General features: G+C 37.9%; 1 long non-coding RNA gene across 3 annotated transcripts in view; it reads left to right on the plus strand.

The window, feature by feature from the left end:
- The window catches only part of LOC119232048 (uncharacterized), an 84,766-nt gene extending 64,314 nt beyond the window's left edge, over positions 1-20,452 (plus strand). Inside the window, exons 1-5 of one of the 3 annotated variants that reach the window (XR_008549462.1) lie at positions 8,513-8,549; positions 10,151-10,294; positions 12,364-12,570; positions 17,827-18,053; positions 20,330-20,452. This is a non-coding gene — a long non-coding RNA (uncharacterized LOC119232048). Of the gene's footprint in view, positions 1-8,512; positions 8,550-10,150; positions 10,295-12,363; positions 12,571-17,826; positions 18,054-20,329 lie in introns of those variants that run through there. The other 2 variants (XR_005121995.2, XR_008549463.1) reach the window with 2 other exon arrangements.
- The last annotated feature ends 381 nt before the right edge of the window (positions 20,453-20,833 follow it).

Genomic DNA, 20,833 nt, shown 5'->3' on the forward strand with positions numbered 1-20,833 from the left:
AATTCTTACCTCTTTTCTTCTGTACTTTTTCATTTGACCTCCTTCAGAAGTTTGTTCTTTGTTTAAGCAGTTAGAATGTGATAATATGATGCATCTATGTGTGTTAGCTTTTTGGGGGGAAAGTAATTGAATAGTAATTATCCCTCTGTGTTTTTTTAACATCATGGATTTTTTTTATTTTAATTTTTTAAAAAAATTTACATCATTGTTCATTTTTAAACAATATTTTCTTCCCCCCAACCCCTCAGGTGTAGTCCCCATAGAATTTCCTTCACCAATGCACCTGTGTACCATCACCTCAGTTCCCTGTATTCCTCCTTCCTCCTTCTCCCCTGCAGTATGTCTTTGGTTTATAATTGTCTATTTTTGCTTTTTTGTGTTCTGTACTGTTATTTTTTTATATTGATGTTTTATTTGGTTCCCTTATATTCCTGAATAAGTGAAATTATACAAATTCAAACAAAATAATGAGAAGAAGTGGCATAGGCATAGCACATGAGAAAGTGTGGGACAATACCAAACTATCATAAACATAATTGCAAATCCTTGAGTAGGGATGGGAAAAGACAGAATAAACATAAATCAGTAGTTTTGTTTTCCAAAATTAATAACAAAAATCCATGATGTTAAAAGTTTTTAGACTATCAAGAGCAAATAATACACTTCTTATAATTAACATATATACATTAAGAAATGATCATAACTCATTTTGGGAAATGTTTGCCCTTTTTGACCTAAAGTAATGTAAATTGAAAGAACTGATCTTTGAGTTCAAGTCATCTTTACTAGGTGTCCTTATGTTAAATAAAAATACTGGCTTGTTGGAAAAGTCGTGATACATTTTTGCATGGAAACCATAGAAAAAATAGGTCATGACTTTTCCAACAAACCAGTACAGTAAAAATATCTAGTCATAAGGCTGTAGTAAAGAACTTAGAAAAGTAAGAAGGTGACTCAATAAATCATGAAACACAAAAGCTCAGGTATATTGTTGACTTTACCAGGAAAAGGTAAAGAGGTATGAATCATCTTGATCTAAAGGGGCAATAAAGAAAGCAGAATATCTTAGACTCTATGTAGTCTCATGTTTCACAATTACAAGTCTGCATTTGTTGTTGGTACCACAAGGGAATTGAGGATAACTATTTTATATATGGCCCTGTGATTCTGAAAATAAAAGGCTATCTCCTTACCTGTTGGGTTTCTTGGTATTCTATGAAGGTATTCTAAAAGCTATCCTAGGTGTAATTTACCTTTTAATTTACCTTCTGTAGATCTGGTTTTAGAGAACATTAGGAAAACTTGGTTAGAGATTTGGATGGGTCTTTATAGTCTTAGCCTCAATGATTCTACCAGTATCAGGGACATTTCAATGCACAGGTTCCTATTCTTGTGAAGATCTTCTAGTTGCTGACAATCTGTATGTCCAATACAATCCAGTGTCCAAATTATCTATGACTTTACTGAGAAGGATTTCAGAAAGAGGTTATCAGAACATTGTATCTGGAAATCTGCATAAAGTATACCCCTCTCTATGAAATTAGCATCTGTGCTGTCACCAAGGAAAGAAGATAAACAAGAGTGAATTTTGAAGGCCATTAGAGATATCTATCACCAAGGTTTTTGTTGACTTTAAAGCACATGAATAACAATGTTTATCTCTGTCAATCAAAATTTCGCAAGTTTGATTTCTAATAGATATTTTTCTTGCATTGAAAAATTGAAGAGAAAATTGAGTATTTGATTCTTTTATTACCTCTATGGATCACCTAGTTTACTTCCTTAGTTAAAATTAGAAAGTTATATTTTTACCTGATATTTTTGTTTATGTATATGCTGCTGTCTTTGAGAAGTGACTTCCTTTTATGATCCTTAATGACTGGGGTGGTAGTATTTTGCTGTGTAATTTTTAAGGATATCAGTTAATTCTAGGTCTTATTCTATTTTTGTTGCAAGACTCAAAAAAAAAAAAAAAGGTGTGTGAGCAAGGGGAGCTTTAACAGAAAAGTTTTTTTTTTTTTTTTCATTTCAGTTTAACTTGCATATGAAATCTTTTATCTGGCTTAGCCTGTTGCAGAAAAATTGAGGCAAGATCTATATTCACATTTGTTTCAGAATCTACTCCTGAGTATTATCTAAAATTGTTTAATCAAATCCTGCAAGCAAAGAAAGAGTAAGTCCTTTGGCGACATTAAAGATAAGCTTTTTTAGAGTCAATCTATTTTGTCACAAAGATTTTGTAGATAATCATCAAAAACCTTGTTCAATAGCTGAAGCTTTTCTAACCCCCTCCAGTTTTCCATGCACTTTGGGGTCCCTTTGGTGGCCCACAGAGTTTCTCCAATCCAATTTGTGCATATGAAATTCGTTCTATTATGAGCCTAGTTAATGTAGTTCTGAAAACCCTGTCACCGTGAATAGGTGAAAAGTGTTGATCTCAAATATAGAGCAAAGTTAAAAAAAACTCACTTAGTAGAAGGCAGGAGTGGAGGAATAAGGAAACCAAAATTAGATGGGACATACAGAAAATAGATAAAAGACAAACACATCTATCTTTGCAGTGATTGTCAATTAAACACTGATTAAAAGGCAGATACTGACAATCTTTATAAAAATGTGAGTCTCAGTTATATAATGTTTATAAGAGCTACATACCTTGATTATGAAGATACAGAAGTTTGAAAGACATTCCATACAAATTCAAGGTAGCCCTCACAACAAGGCACATCATCAGAGGTAAAGAATGATAATGCATAATGATAATTTATAGTGAAAGAAGTTAATTCATAAAGACAGAATTTCTAGAATGTTTTGTCCTTCAATCCATTTTTGTTAGTTTCCTTAATCCTTTAATCAATGTGTGTGTGTATATATATGGATATGGATTTATATATATGATGTATATAAAAATCTTGCCTATAGTTTTCATATACGTAAGATATGTTTCCATTTTTTACTTTAATTCTTTCAAAAAATGCTTATTTCTCACTTTTGATGGATCCAGTTCTATCTCAGGAATATTTTTGTCACCTTGACTGAGATTTGTACTTGCCTGGACTCCATTAGGAGTCTCACTTCCACTGTAGTGTCTTACCTTTCAAGAGTACACGTTTCCCTCCTTCCATGTGGTCGTTGAAGGCCCAAACTTAAAGACTACTGAGTTTGGTAGCTAGTTCCTACCAAGCCTCTATATCCCCCAACACACCCATTTTAATTATGAAAAAGATCAACTAATAAGGAAAACTTTTAAGTGATATTATAAAAGGGCTTGGGAGTAAAATTTGTGGCATCCCAAATTTAAAGTATAGCAGATGGGAATGAAAAAAGGAGGAAAAAGTCTAGAGACATACCATCTTCTTTTAAGACACCTTTCTCCATCTCATGACTTTCTAGATTTTCAGGAAAGTCACAGTATTGCCTATCCTTCCTTGTGGTGGCTACTCCTTTCTCGTTCCTATCCTTCCTTAATATTCAGTAAGCCAAAATCCACCCTCCCCCAATCTAGTCACATACTATTTACAGAATTAGAGAAGTAGCAATAGATCACAAGCCTGAATGATAAGTTGGAATAAACAGGAAGAAAGGCAGTGGCTGAAGGAAGAAACTTCCCAGAATCTGTCTCAAGAGACTGGAATAGGAGGAAAAACTGCTTTCAGTGAAGTGGAAAAAAAAGCACAGCATGAGCTGGGATGGTGAGATCAAGGGAAAGCTGCATCCTAGGACAGTGGAGAAATACACACAAGGTGGATCAGCGAGGTCTTGTTAACATGTTCAGGATATGGATTCGGTTCTTTATTCAAAAATGTTAAAAAAAAAAAATAGAAGTCTTTTAAAGAGACAACCTGATTGTATTAGTTTCAAAATTACGGTTTAAAGGGTGGTTCCAGAGCAGATCACTTCAGTCTCTGCATAGTCTTTTGAAACCTTTTGCATTCATCTCCTATTGCCGCTAAAACAATTTGTTGTGACTAAAAACACTTTTTTTTTTTTTTTTAATGGTACCATTTGGGAGGTCAGAAATTCAAGACAGATTTCACCATGGCACAATATGTCAGCAGGCTGGCCTATCTCTGAAGGTCCTTGGGGAAAGTCTCTTTCTTTACCTTTCTGCCTTTTGAAGTTGCCTGCATCCCTCACTTAGTTCATGGCTCCTTCCTCCCTCTCAAAGCCTGCAGTGTAGGATTTCAAGTCTGTTGTTGATGTTGACCCTCTGCCTCTCCTCACATCTCCTCCTGTCACTCCTATATGGATGTAACCACCCTGAGATCCTGAAGTTAATCACATCTGCAGAGTCCCTTTTGCCTTGTGAAGTGACATGTTCACAGGTTCTAGGGTCTCATCTGTGGGGAGGATGTTGTTGGGGGAGGATGCACTTTTCTTTCTGTCTACCACATCTTTCTTCATAGGTTTTACATTTTGCAATTATAGACCTTTGTGATTACTGAAGTATTCGTTTCCTCCTTTAAACACATGGGCCTCCCTGGTGGCACAGTGGTTGAGTGCTGGGTTGTGAAGCTGCCCGCAGCCTCTGCAGCACCGGTTCGATTCCCGGCTGCTCCCCGGCTGCCAGGCGAGGGTCCCACATGGTGTGCAGACCTCTCCTGCCACCCGCTGCTCCCCTCAGCAGTGTACTTCAGTCCTTCTGCCTGCTCTGCTCCCGCACTGGCTCTGGTGAATTCTCTCACCCGCCTGCGCTTCTGACTGTACCCAGTGCTTGTATAAATAAATAAATCTTTAAAAAAAATAAACTATAAACACAGAGATGATAGTTTTTATAATTGTATCCAGAATTTACTAGCATAGGATCTAGCTCTTAACCTGTGGTAACTGAACACCTATTAAGTGGATGGTGTCTAAATGTAAGAGTAGTTTCCACCTTGAAGGAGTGATTTGGTTCAAATATTTTTATAAATCCCTATACAGTGTTAATTATATCAGGATATTTGTGATTATTTCAGTCCTGTGTTTACCTATGGCTTAAATTCATCTTATTACATGTAGCAACATGATTATCTACTTTGAGGCTTTGTGCTTCTGACTCTATGCCATGAGCGACAGAACTAATTGCTTAATTATAATTATTCATGCAATATTCTGTGTTATAAAGTGGCATCGACTAAGTATTTTGGCTCTGCGGCTAAACCGAATGTTTCATGGTCTATAAACTGGATAGTTCAATTGTAGGCACTGCAGAAATTGCCAGCTTGCCAATTTCTAGCACAAAATACATTTTTCTGATGCCAAATATCTGATTCAGAATCACAATATTAAATCAAATGTTTGTTGATTTGGTTTAAAACATCTTGCCAGACTGAACATTTCTGTAATATAACTTAGATTTGGACCTTTGTAAAACATGCTGGTGGATATATACACCATCAGTTAAGGCGTGAGAGTGGAGATCTATATCCTTTTCTTCTCATCTCCACTTCTGATCAATCATTTTTTTTAAATATTGCTTATGCCATTCCATTCTGTCCCTCTGTTTGTTTTGTATTCTCATTATCTCATCAGAACATTACAATTCATCTATTAACTGACTTCCTGAATTCTTGAGATGCACTGCTATATAACTTTTCTTCACATAATGTAGGTTGATTTTTTTTCCTCCTTTATGAAAATGTCACTTAAGCAAGGGAGATTTATTGCTTTTAATTAAAAGAACACTTTTTAAAACATAGGTAAACCTTTCAGGTCAAATAGAAATGGATTCCAGTTTGCAGTGGCCTCAGCTGACTACCAGACCCCGTATCTTTTTAATTTACTATGGGAAACACAAAGCTGAGAAGATGTAAGCACTTACAGATCCTCAATTTTATATTTTGCCCCTTCTTATCATATAAAATGTCCTCAGCTTTGAATTCTAAGTGTCTCGTAGTGAATATGTATTTCTCCTTAAAATCTTTTTTTTTTTTAAGATTTGTTTATTTATTTATTTATATAAGCACTGGGTACAGTCAGAAGCGCGGGAGGGTGAGAGAATTCACCAGAGCCAGAGCAGGGAGCAGAGCAGGCAGAAGGACCGAAGTACACTGCTGAGGGAGCAGTGGGCGGCAGGAGAGGTCTACGCGCCATGTGGGACCCTCCTCCGTGGCCGGGGAGCAGCCAGGGATCGAACCGACGCTGCAGAGGCTACGGGCAGCTTCGCAACCCAGTGCTCAACCACTGCGCCACCGGGGAGGCCCTCTCCTTAAAATCTTAAATCTGTTTTTGTTACTTCCCTAAAAGTCGAGCTGGACATTGTAAACATGCCCAGGAGCATTGGTTAGGATTTCCTCCCTACCAACACTGCATCTGACACAGCAAGATCACACACTGTATTGCATTTTTGCACTGGTCTTCTTCATAGACTGTGAAGCTCTTGGTAATTGAAGCTACGTACATATGTTATTGTATTCAAGTGTCTAAATCCAGTGTCTTGTGCAGTAAAGATCTCTCCAGCAAATGAATTTGCCACTTAGGTCTAGGCTGAAGTGTTGTCCTGATTTGAGGGACACCTCCATGCAGGGCATCGGGGGTATCAAGTCCATGAGTGAGAAGACCTTTTGATGACCAGGGTAGCTCCTAGTGGGTTCCAAAATTAAAATTTAGGAGTAATTAATTTACTTAGAGGATTACCAAAAGTGTGTGGGTTTTTTTTTTTTTTTTTTGGTAAGGCTTGTGTTTTATAGACTGAATAAGGCCAACATACTGAAATATTTACTTGGGAAGGACATATTTTTCTTGCTGAAAGAGGAAGAAATTTCTGATAAGTGGATAGCAACAGAAATAGCTCCATACATGATTGTAAAGTGAACAACTTATTTTTCAGCAGAATCTCCTTATTAGAGCAATGAACACCCTCTGCCCCATACCCCTTGTTTGGAGTCAAATAGTGCCCCGGAGTCTTGAAACAGTTACCTTCTGTTGGGGTGCAGGTGGAAGCACTGCAGCTGTCTGCCTTCTACATGTAATGTATTTATTTGAAATCAGAAGCAGTGTTAGATCCTCGTTAGCACAGATAACAGCATGAGTGTGTCTGATCTGATTCACATAAATGATCACTTTCCACACCAAAGGTCTTGCTTGTTCAAAAACTAGGCAATATAATTAATCGAGTTTTAAAGTGCTTTTTCAAATATTGAAAATTAGCAGTTTTTCAGTTACTAAAATGCTTTTCTTGGTATACAGGCCTAACAGTCCTACATAATAAATATGGTGTAAGGGAAAAGAGCCTTAACTTCTAATCTGAATTGCAGAATTTGAATCCAAAACGTCTATCAGCTAGCTATGTGATGATGATGTATATTTATTTACTGATTCTTATTTCTCCTGTTTATAAAATGGTTGCTAAGAATGGAATTGGTTTAACTAGTAGTTTACATCTAATATTATAAGTTGATGTCCTATAAATGTTTTAGTACTATTATCATTAGTAAAATATTCATCAAAGTTAAATTTCAAAACTTTTCTAGGACAGCATGTATAGTATGCATTACTGACTTTATTCTAAGTGTTGAATATACAAACCATCTTGATTATTAAATACTTTCAATATCAACTTTCTTATAAGCTTCTCCTTTGTACTTTACTTACAACGGTTCATTTGGAGGCAATGGAATGTTGGTACTCTTCAGTACAAGGATTTTGGAGTTCTGAAAAAGTTAGATTATTATAAATTAAATGGGATACATTGAAAGTCTTAAAATCTTTGCTTGTAATGGTCAGAATTCCACTAGCTTTATGATAAACCCCAGAAGTAAATGAGCATGTGGGCTAGCCAACTGTTAGATGTGTGTGTGTATGTAATATACATATATATAGTGAACATAAATTCCTGTACAAAAATGACATTTTAATTAGCTTATTTAACAGATTTATATATAGCATTAGCTATATCTGTATTTTAGATTGGCCTTCACAGAGGTTTTTCTAAGCACCTGTTCCAGTTGGTTAACCCTGTCCATACAAAACATACCATGAGATTAGATTTCTCTACAATGCTTACGGGTATGTGGTTGAAATACAAGATGAATGATACATGGAGAAATATGACCTCCTCTATCACTTCTGGAAAGAGATTTGAAGCATGTGGTCTTAAAATGCATACAGACATAGCTTGAGTGTGTGGAGAATGTAAAGACTTGACTTCATAAAGGTTTTTTCAATTGCCCAAGTGAAATATCTCAACAACTTTAAAAATCTTTTTTAAGCATTGAATTTCATGAATATTTACAAATTTACTGGAAGAAACTCAATTTTTGGAGGTATGATTTGTACATTCTTCTTAGTCTCAGATAACTGGTTATATTTTTTCTTATTTTTATATGGGTTTAATTAACACTATTATTTTAACTCTTATAGGCCAAAACACAGTAATTTTCAGGGTGGCATTAGTATCACAGCAATAAGATGTCCCCTATTGTCTCTTCTCTTCAATCTACAATTAGAGAGATACCCATCGCTCAACAAAGGTTCCACTGCTGATCTCACCAGGATACCAGAGAGGCCCACGCGCCTTCATAAGTAATGGTAGGCAGGTTGGATCTCAACAGCAGGGGAATGGAGAGGTAGGTAGGGCCGTAAACCTCACCCAAGCCTTGGCAAAGGGAAAGCAGCAGTGGCACAAGTGCTACATTTCTCTAATTCTTTTCAATCTTTCAGATGTTTTTGAGAATGCATTTTCAAACAACTAATTACATTGCTTAGTTTTTGAACAATCACGCCCTTTAGTGTGGGCAGTGAGCATTGCTATGAATCAGATCAGACATATTCATGCTTTTATCTGTGCAAAGTGGGGGGATCCAACACTGAATCTGATTGCAAATAAATATATTACATGTAGAAGGTAGACAGCTCTAGTCTATTCACCTGCACCCAACAGAGGTAACTGTGCCTCCATGGGAAATCTGACATGCTTATGATGTAAGCGAGGGGCCCAGGAAGGATAATGTCCACCACTCTGAATACTGAACTGCCATGAAATCAGTCGCTCACTTTACAATCAGTATGATGCTTCTGTTGAACCTGTGCTTTCTTGAATTAAAGGGTTCACATTTAGAGTATCTTGGTTTTAAGGAAATGACTTGTTTATTTTCATCGATGGGATAGTCACTTACTGAAACTTCTTCCTTTTTTGGTGAGAAAAAGGTCTTTCCCAGTGAAACATTCTTATATACTGGCCTGTAAACCACAGCCTTAAACACATACTTTTGGATAACTGTTCAAATAAAAGGACATTGAATACACAGATTATTCTTATATTTTAATTTAGGAACCTATATTTTAAATTTGGAACCCTAAATTTGAGGACCAGCTACCCTGGTCCTCAAAATATGGTCTCACTCATGGACTTGATACCCCCATGCTGTTCACAGAGGTGTCTCTCAAAACAGGACCATACTCAGCTTAGACTTAAGTGGAGAATTCATTTGCTGGAGAGATATTTACTGTGTACTCCACTGGAATACAAGAACATACATACATGGCTTTAACTGGGTTTGATGACAGAATATAGTCACCATTTTTTGGACACTGGATTACATCACATATTAATGTACTTGTTATTTTATATTGTTATTACTATAGTGCAATAAGAAAATAAATTCCATTTTATAGATGAGAATAGACTGAAAATATAATTACCTACATTCTCAGATATTCTTTCTATTCATTACCTCTTCCCCCACTTACCCAGTATTTTATCCTTGGTTTAGATGTCGTTTTTTAGCCTAAATAATACCCTGAAATACTCATTTTTTTCAAGTTTTCCTTCCTTGTCACCCCAACTGGCTGCCCCAAGGCTTCAGCTTTTCAATGTTGAATTTGAAAAACTGAACTTCTGAACAAAATGCAGAAATTTAAATCACTGTAACCAACATTTTCTTGAATCCACAAAACTATCATTTCTCTAGTACTACACTATTTTGTGTACTGCTAAGACAAAACTAAAAAACATGGTCAATTAAATACTGAAGCATTTTTAAATTTTCCATTGCTGTGTTACAAATTATCACAAATGTAGGGGCTTAAAACAGCACAAATCATTGTCTTGAATGTTCCCAGAATCAGAAGTCTGGACATGAGTGAGTGAAATCACCTGCTCAGAGTCTGTGTTTCTGCCACTACTGCTTTCCCCAACTTGATATTGTTTCTGCTCTTTTCTTCCCAGGCAAACATGTTACATAGTCCCTCCCTTTTTTTCCTGCGGCTAGTTCTTTATTCTAAGTGCAAAACATACATTGGATCTAATTTGTGTGGCTGTGCCTTTGCTGCAAGTGTTACTAAAACAACAACATTGTGGACTGAGCTCTCTGTAAGTACAGTAGAGCCCTTTCAGCTTGTTTAAGCAAAAAAAAAAAAAAAAAAAAAAACACCTAAATAATATTAAGTAACTCTCAGAATCTTCAGAAGGTCAAAACAACCAGATGTGAGAGCAGCAAGGTCAGAAAAGAAAATCAGTGTGTTATTGCATAGTGAGATGTTTCTAGTGAAACAGGCTATTCCTGACGATGCTTAGCCCTTCCCTCCCTCATGAGTGGACTCAGCATGCTCTAGTTCAGGGTGTGCCTAACATCCTCACATGTGGGCATGCATCACATAAGGGCATTTTGGCCAGCAGGAGGCCACCTGCTGCCTCTTGTCATTACAGTGTTTCATGCTGGTGGCAGCCTTGCCCATCTCATGTTTACCGAGACCCTTGACAGCATCATTTCCTCTTATTCATGCTTTAGTCTCTTGCTCTGTTGTTCATCATGGCCCCTGAGCACACAAAATCCACTACTTGTGTGGCCAGTGAGAGACCACAAGGGGTGATTGGGCTGGAAACAAAAATGAAGGTGTAGGGTAAATGGTTTTCAGGCTTTTCTGCCCTCCAACCATTAGGATTGCCCTGCCTGATGGGGCACCTGCAGTTGTTACATTGTCATAAGTTGACTTGTTTACTTCTGTGGGCCATGGGAGGAGTATTGAGATCGTCACCAAGAGAGGAAAAGCAGAGACAGGAGAGAGAAGGGGAGAAAGAACGCCAGAGAAGCCCAGAGTGAAGACTTCCGGGGGCTGAGAGGCCTCCTTGCCCCCCCAGCACCCCTGCCTGTTGTGTACCTGGTTGCCACACTACATGTACCATTTGCTCAATAAAAGCCTGAGAAAGCCACTGAGGGCTCCAGGACTCACCGATTGTAGTCTGCTTGAATCAGAAAACCTGCTCTGTGCCAACCCTGCCCCTACAGAAGGACTCCCAAATTAGAAAGTTGACAGATGGTTATTGTCCACTGAGCAGATAAGTCCCAGCCCACCATGGCTACAATCTTGAAAAACAAGAACTAAGAGGAAAAGCTGTTAAAGCATCTGCTTCATTGGAAATTTGAGATAGGCCCACATCAGATATGCAGAAACTTCTGATGATCTGGATAAAGACCAAATACAACACTAGCTCTCAGCACCATGGTGGTCACCATCAGAGTAAAACGTTTGTGATGTTTAAAGAAAAGGCTGGATCTGACTGCCCAGGTGGGCTGAAATGTCCACAATTCATTATTTACTATATAATGTGAAAGCAGTGATGAGCCTTAAGGGGTGATGGGAGGCAACTGAAGTTTTTGGATATTCTAGATAAGCTGGTTGTGGAGGAAAATCACCTGCTAGAGCAAACCTTTGATATGGATGCAATTTCCATATTCTGAAAATGGGTGTTTAAAAGGATTTCATCCCTAACAAGGCCAATTCAGTGCTTGGTTTCAAGGTTCTTGCAGAGAGGATAGTGATCTTGCTCTTTGACACTATTGCAGGCTACAAATTAAAACCATCTGTGACCTGGAGAGTTGGAGTCCCAAGGCTGTCAAGCACAGCAATGACAACACACTGCTTGGGGCCTCCCTGGTGGAGCGGGTGTTAAAGTTTTAGTACTATCAAGCTATCACCAGCCACTATGGCATGAGTTTGATTCCTGGCCAGGAAGCTGACCCACACGGTGCAGCAGACCCCTCCTGTCTCGCCTGCTACTCCCCTCAACAGTGTATTTCAGTAAATCTACCTGTTCTGCTTCTCACTCTCTCTTTGGTGAATCCTTATACTCCGCACACCTTTGGCCTACACACCAGTTCTTCTCCACCAAAAACAAACAAGCAAAAATACAAGACTGTCCTTGAGACAGCAAGTAACTGTAACCTGGGTGTTGATGAAGAAGAATAAGCTCCTAGAGGCAGTTCCCAAAAAATTAACTGAGTGTAAACTAGAATAAGAACACATAGCTGAAGAAAAGATAACCGGAAAGGAAATTGTAGGGAAAATTCACAGGGAAAGGTTTAGTTTTTGAAAACTCCAGCATGCTTTTTAAAATTTTCAAAAGCATGGACCCTAACACTAAAATGTTTTCATTAATAGGCATGTTCATGGCACATAATCTGCTTACTAGAAAATCTATGACAGAAAAAAAAAAAAGGAAACCAAACAAAGCACCATGAACATATTTCTGAAAAGAGCAGCAGACAGCAGATTCCTCAGGAAAGATCCCGAAAGAAGGTATGGTTGCCATAGGAGATGACAGACCCTTGCAGGTTATAGCTCCTGAAGACCCTCCAAGGGGATGAGGTAAGGAGATGGATGACAGTAATCTCTCAACTGTGAGTTTTCTTTTTACAAAAATTTTAAAAATTAAAAAATTGTATAGAGAAAACAACTTATTTAATAAGGATTAAAAGGAGGAAATTATAGTAATGTAATGCATTCATGTTTTTAGCTATCACAAAAGTCATAGAAGGAAACAATTTAAGTGTATAAAGTAAAAATGGTACAGTAAGGTTAGTACTGAATACAGAGGTCTTATATATATATTTTAATCATCAGATCCACCAGTGAGAAAGGTTTTATTCTAGCTTACAGATGAGGAGTCTGAGACTCAGAGAAGTAAGTAACATGTTTGGGAAAGGGTAGAGCTAGGAGTGGGAGCAGGGCACTACAGATGTTTCCTCATGTTTATCCTTGAGCCAAATGCTGATTTTCTTAAGAATTATTTATTCTTTACTCCAGATATGGCAATGTCTAGTTAATAAGCACTCAGGAAATATTTTACTGATTGATAGGCACCTAATGGGTGGAATGAGAAAAATTGCTATCGAGTAAGGGAGCCACAAAAGAGAAATATTAACTAATTTTCAACTTTACAAAAGAAATAATAGGTCATTTTAACTGAAACTCTAGAACCACCATTGCAAAGTGTACAGTTCAGGGTTTCAAAGTCTGCAGTACAGTAATACCCGGTGTACAGTGATATCCTGGGCCTTCAATTCATGCATATTCACTTCCAATCCTACAAGTCCCCTGCATGGTAAGTGCCGTACCAGTGTCCATTTGTATCTTTTGTACCATATTGTCACTGTACCTTTTCTGTCTAGATCTGTCTACTTACACAAACTGCAACACAATTGTGTTGCAACTGCCTCAGGACACAGTGCAGTAGCAAGCCATGTGGGTTTGTAGTCCACAGGCAATAGACTGTATCTACCATGTAGCCCAGGTATGTAGAAGGTTAAACCATCTCAGTTGGTGGGAGTTCCCTCTATGAGGTTCACACAGCCAAACCACCAAGTGACACATTTCTCAGTATGTATCCCAGTTGTTAAGCAATATGAGATTGTTTATGCTTCTACAGTCAAGCTGAGGAAGCTCTCTCATGGCTATGTACCTGCCTTCACTTCCTAAGCATCCAAGTCCTAGATGAAGCTGTAAGATCAGTAGAACCTAGATTACCTGCCTGCTCAGTAGTTTTAGGGTAACCTGGGGAATATAGTTATAGTTTTCTGGCTTCTAAAGTAGAAGACAATATGCAAGTCTGTTGGAATAGATGTGAATTTAACCAATCAACCATATCCACTGTGGACATAGTTGGCATTTTTAGATGTGTAATGAAAGGTGGGCTCTGCTGTTCACAAGGACATATGCAGCACAGGAATAGGGTAGTAGTGCCAAACAGATCCAACATGAGCGGGGCATGTTGAACTAATGTGAACTGAGTGAGACACTTATCTAGGATGCAGGATTTCAGGGAGTTTCAAACCACTCAGTAAGAAAGGCCAATAATATTTTCATGTCACATTAAAAAATTAATGCAAAACAGGTACACATTAAACCAAATTTAAGCAGGGTATCAACAACATGTGAGCTCAATGGGAGGAAAAATGAGTAATACCTACCCTGTCTTCAATCTTGGCTCTGGTGTGAGTGCCTTGCTCACTCATGCTAGTCCTGGCCAGGAATGGGGATAGTCCTACTGAGTTGACTGTATTTTTTTAAATGGCCTCCAGGAGCACTCTGCTTATATAGCACTAGCATAGTTACTGCAATGGAAAAGAACTTTTTTCTGCCATGTGTATGTGAACCCCACATATACAATCACGTGCTGATCAATTCTGCTTGAGTTATTGTCCGTTTGGGAGCCTAGCACATTACTAGAGGACATGCTCTCACTAACTACCTTTGGGCATCAAAACTAATAATGTCATCTAGGATGTGTGGAGGTGACATGTCCCCAAAGAAGTGGGAAAGCATAGCAGGCAGACAAACTATAACATAACTGATTAATGTGTCCAGATTATGAGAGAACCTTTGTCCTGATCTTTTTACTTCTATTCTTGCTTCCTACTCTCTACCCATTCTCCATGTAGCCTTTAAAGTGGACTAGTATGTTTCACTTCAAGTCCCTCACCAGCTTCTTGTTGCACTTAGATTATAATACCAAATCTCTGCAATAATTCTACATGTCTTTGCTTCCACCTTAGTTCAGTTTTATTTTTTCCACACTCTGCTTTACTATGTTCCAACCCACCCTCCTCCTTTATAGCATTCTAGTACAAGGGCTTCTTTCACATTTGATGTGAGCAAACTCACATCTTTCTCACCTGGAGAACTATGCATCCTTTATATCTAAGTTTATGTCATCCCTTCAGTGAAGGCTTTCCTGATGTGCAAATTTAAATTTCTGCTACTTCTCTCTTCTAGCACGATTCACATTTGACAATTACGAGAGTGCTTTATAGGATCATTTCACAGACATCCCTTTATCCCCAACCTTGCTGGACTCATGTTCCTGTGTGTTCTTAAACTATTTTAGTTTCCAGCCTTGTACGGTATCTGAAACACTCAGATGGCTCTAATCGCATAGCACATGATTAACAATACTTTTGTTGAATGAAAATAGTGCCTCAATTTCCTTCTTTCCTGCTTACCTCCTAAAGTTAATTTCCCTAATTTTCTTCATGGCCATCATACTTTCAACAAAGTATTTTTTTATTTAAGTATGATAATCCTTAGCAGGAAACAAATTTTTAGGATCAACTTGGAGGAAATAGGGAATCGTTTTTCTTTTTCAGTATTCTTTGCCCGCCTCCCCATCTTTGCTTTCACTTGTTTCACTGACCTTTCCTGGAATAGCTCCACCTGCTCCCATACCAAGTCCTTAAACTAATCCCAGTAAAGACAAGAAAAGTTTCACATCCTGAGCCCTCTGGCATCCAGCTCTCCAACCCAACTGATACTAACAGCCATTCTCAGTGCATTTATCTCTTATGGTTGGAAAGACCTTCACACTGTCGGGCCTCCCTGGTGGTGCAAGGGGTTAGCACCACACTCTGAAGCAATTCTCAGTCTCTGTAGCATGAGTTCAATCCCTGGCCAGCCAGGGAGATACCCACATGGTGCAGCAGACCTCTCCTGTATCACCTGCTCCTCCCCTCAGCAGTGTACTTCAGTCAATCTGCCTGTTCTGTTCCCCACTCTGTCTCTGGTGAATCCTCTCACCCCCCACATCTCTGGCCTGTACCCCAGCTCCTGTATGCATAAATAAATAAATCTTAAAAAAAAAATCTTCACACTGTAGAACTGCTTTCCTGTCAGTGGTTCACTTTTCCCTTATCCTTTAGTACTCAGCTTAGGCATCGTCATCTTCAGCAATACCTTTCTCTCCTATCAGAAACTGTTAGGTGTCCTTCTTATATGCTCCTGTAGTCCCTGTACTTACACCAATTATAGTTTTTCCAATCTGTGTAATTGTTCACATACTGGTCCTTTCCTTTCATTGTCTTCTGTGGACACAACACTCTATACCTTATATCCCCACTGTCTCAGAGCCTAGTACATCCAATACAGACCCATAAAATGCACAGAACACACACACACACCCTGTCCAGCTGGGACTTGTCAATATCAGCCTGGCCTGAGTTTCCTTACGCCTTGCCCTGCTTCTCCATGGTCAGCTGCTGATGAAGTAATTTCTCATATACTTTGCCAACTGAGTTGGTGGGTATTCTTAGCAATTCCAACCTTTGCTAATATAAACACACTGTTTCCTATAGTGATGTGGTAAGACCTATGTAACATGGATGGATGGTAGTCAGGGTAGGAAGAAATGAACTTAAAAAGAGCTGGCTTTGTTTCAGATGGATTGACAAGCTAAATAATTAAATGTAAGGTCCATGAAAGGAAGAGCAGCAGGGTACAGTTAAGGTTATATGTGCACCAGCCCAGTAAGAAGGATACTAAATTTAGCACATATTTCAACTTTTTGCCCAGAACATCTTTATATTATTGCAAAATATTCATAAAGAGATTTATTTGCATTACTGTCTGCTTCCCCTTACATCCACTTTAGTACAAGATCTTCTCAAAGTTATTGACTAATTCAAATACCACTGCCATAGCCCTTTGCTTGAATTTTCTAGTCCTGTATTTATAACAATTCCCTCAAAAATATATTTATCAAACTTTAGGTTTCAACTGAGGACTCATTAATTTTGAGGACTCCTTCATTTATTTTTATAGAAACAATGTAATTAAAGGACTTATTGGAAATGCCATTTGTATTAATGAAACTATTAAATATTAATTTTTAGAAAGAAGTCTTTGTTGGTATATTGATGCCAAAGTGGGCTTAGATTTAACTTATCTAAAAATTCAGTAAATTTTTTTTTTTCAAGAAATGGGTAATGTCATATTAAATGAAAGAAAACTAATGTTGCTAACATCAAAATACAAGAATATACAGTAGGTTTTTATAGGTGGCCTGAGAACTATTTGGAACTAATTTTAATTTCGGTCATAAAAAAATTATTCTGAATATTTCTTTCCTCTAACTTGTCTAAATTATCAAAAGTATGGCCTGGGATCATGGCCTGCATTTCAGACAAAAAAGCATGTATGCTACTTCCCTCTTGATCAACAGAGCTTCTGGTAACCTATTTTGAATGCCCTGCCTTTCTGCCTCCTAAGCTTGTGATCAATATATATTTTGAAGTTTTAAAACTTAAGAATGTGTCAGAACCATGCTAACATCGTAGAAGTACCTTTGGAAAAATATATTCTCAGTAAAATTAACAATAAAATGTCTATATTTTCAAAACCGTTTCCCCTCTTATCTCATGCTGATAAACGGAATAAGGATATAAAGTACGCTATCTCATACCATTAATCTTACAAGTAAACTCTAAGTGAATAGCATGCTATTAGCATTTTTTAGCTGACAGATACCAGAGCACACCAGCTACTTAAATTGCCTCCAGTTAGTTATCATTCCTGGGTGTATTTTTTTTTTCTCTTGCAAAGCAATTCAGAACATACTAAAGTGTAATAAATAAGGACTGCAAAATAAATACAGGACTAGAAAAGTTAACAAAGTGTAATAAGCAAAGGGCATGACCCGATATCCCTTTCAAGTATTAGGATTTGATCACTGCATAGCTTTTTTTTTTCTTTCTGCCCTGCTCTTGAGCAATGAATGAGTCAACCCTTAAGTATAGAGAGACTCAATATTTCATGAAGCCTCAAAATGTTTCCTTGTCTGATTCTTAACTCGAGGTTTATCAACTCAGCTAATTCACAACAGTGAGAATGGCAACAACACAGACTATGATGGTTCTTCCTGACAGGTACTGTGAGGAATACATTCCTGATCAAGTTACCCTGCAATTAATGACAGCAGAGGCTTCTTTGAGATGTTTCCTGGCAGGACTATATAAATAACAAATTTGCCACAGCACAACTTTCGGTGTGAAAGATATTCATTGTGCTTGCTTTGGATGGAAGTAAGTGGTGTAGTCTTGCCCACTGAATATGAAGCTTGCTAATGTAACCTTTTTGATGGAAAATGACTTGTAGTATATGTCAAATGATTATGAGTGTGAAAGGACTTTGAATAGTTGAAATGCGTGTGTTAAGACTAAAGACAGTTTTGAGACAATATACATCATAATTAAATCTTGAATATATGCTGTCTCAACCTCTATTCTTAAGGCCTTACATACATGTAACTCCACAGAGTAAACAGAAAAAGTATACAATTGTACTTATCCTAGAAGTAGAAGACTCAAGGGACCAAATTCTGTGTCCAATGTCATTTGATTAGTTGCAAAGCCAAGGCTGAACTGCTTACAGTCTGACTTTAGTGCTCATGCTCTTAAGCTGTATGTTTAGCTGTCCACTGGGCTTATTTCTGAGAGGATGTGTTTTACAGTGGAAAGATTTCAGACTTGCAACTCAGTTCAAAGAGTTAGAATGAAGAGCAATCACCATGGTCTAGGTAGTGTTGCCACACTAAGACACTACAGCTGTAATCAAAGAGCACTATCCATATCTCCCTACATTTGCTCATGACTCAGAGAGCAGATCTTAGTCAATTTTGGATCACATCTCTGAGCAGGGCCTTCCATTGAGAGAGCAGAGCACCTTTGTTAACACATGGCTGTATTCAGCATTTTGTAAGATAATTCCAAAGGGAGCCCACAGCATCATTAGAAAGACATGAATGCAATTAAACACCAACAGATGTTCAATCAGATGTCTAAAATAAAAATTTCCTATCTGTTAAGTTAGGCCACTCTTTCAGATCAAATGTTCATTATTCTTGTGAAGCATTAACTGACTAAGCAAACCATAATTCATTCAATAACACAAGCCACCAGGTTAATAGTCAAGGAAGCATGGAAATCCACTGTCTACTATTACAAGTATTTGCTCTCAAATGTTTCCATATGTCTCAAAAATGTCTTGCCTCTTTTTATGATTTTTTTTTTAAAGATTTATTTATTCATACAAGCACTGGGTATAGTGAGAAGTGCGGGAGGGTGAGAGAATTCACCAGAGTGGGGAACAGAACAGGCAGACTGATGAAATATACTGCTGAGGGGAGCAGCGGGCAGCAGGAGAGGTCTGTGCGCCGTGCGGGACCCTCGCTGGTGGCCAGGAAACGAACCAGCACTGCAGAGGCTGTGGGCAGCTTCTCAGCCCAACGCTCAACCACTGTGCCAGCAGGGGAGGCCCTCTTTCTATGATCTTTTAGTTCTTCTGGAAAATTACCAATTAGGTGCTAATATCCCATTGCCATTTCTACTTAATAATGTTTACCAAAGACTGATCTTCCAACAAGAAATGCAGCCTTCAGGTAGTTCACCTACAGAAGCAGCAGCCAGTCAAGAGAGGTCAGGTGAAACAGCACTAAGAAAAGGCTCAAGGGAAACATGTTCCAAAGGCACAATGCACCACTGAAATCAAAACATTAGCTTCCTTCAATTAATGAAATACACAAAGATACCGATTTCCATATGATACATGTGCCACCTATATTATAACATGTATAGGCATAAATAATTAGCCTATACTATAGCTTATTTTCAAGCATGCCCATCCCCTCAAACTGTAAATTACTAGGAATACTATATAAATTGTATTGTTGTAGTGAAATGTTTATTTCACTATAATGGCAAAATGAGAAGAGCTTGGGTAAGAAGGTAAGCATGAGGAAGTGGGGCTATTTCTGATGGCACCTTCAGTTTTAAAAAATAATGTGGTAGTCCTAAGTCTAGTTCAAGCTAAACAACAGACTTAAAGAGAGCAATAAAAATGTCACATGGGAAAGATAAAGAATGGTTGAATGATGACAAGGTAAAAAAAAAAAAAAAGATGAAGATAGGGATATGAGGTTAGATACCTGGAATAATACATTGGAAAAGAAAGTGACTACTTGGTAGAATAAATTCCAACAAGACAGCTTTATAAAATGAGCCACACAAACATGAGAATCTATGATAAAGTTGCTAGGAATAACACTGTATCTAGCAGCTCTGCTTGAATTCCTATTATATCGTTCAAACACCCTGGGTCTGAAAATTTCAGGCATCTTGCTTTAGCAATGATTCTTTTCCTGAGAACTCCCTCTAAATGCATGAGAAAGAATATACTCACTTTCCAGGTAATTGTTTTGTTATAGGTTTTCTTTTGGATGGTTTGCTTTCTATTGGGGAACTTCAATAGGAAGTAGAACACATTTACTGAATGACAGTAATGCTTTCTTCTTCATGCACAGAGACCAGCCATTCTCCCCTTTGTGAGTCAGTGTCTCACCAACTCAGAAGCAGAAGGTAGGACAGAGTCAAGTTTTAAAAGGAAAATTGGGACACACATCACTCTTGCAGAGAACATGAATCAGGTTGGTCACAGTCAAGTTTAAGGTTCGTAAAGTGTTTGTTGATAGGTAGGGAAGAGAAGTAGGTCAACATATAGAGGACAAAACAGGTTTTTAGGAAATTAGATAAAGGCATTAAAACAAATTCAGCAAGACAGACAAGGTCAAAAGCCTTGGAAACCCAAGATACTTGAACAGGAAATCTAGTGTTTTTGCATGTAAATACGTCAGTCTAGTCCACCCTACAGGCATCTTATTGGTCCAGTCAGCAGCACAGGACCCAGTAAACAGGACTTTATTCTCCGACCTAAGAGCTTGTTCTCTTTTGGTTTCTGTGCTTCTCTCTGATGCAAAAACAGGAATTACAAAAAAAGGCATGATAGACAGATTGTTGCTAAGAGATTT

The sequence above is a fragment of the Talpa occidentalis genome, unplaced genomic scaffold, assembly GCF_014898055.3.
Source record: "Talpa occidentalis isolate TD23 unplaced genomic scaffold, MPIMG_talOcc4v2.1 talOcc4.7, whole genome shotgun sequence".
NCBI lineage: Eukaryota > Metazoa > Chordata > Mammalia > Eulipotyphla > Talpidae > Talpa > Talpa occidentalis.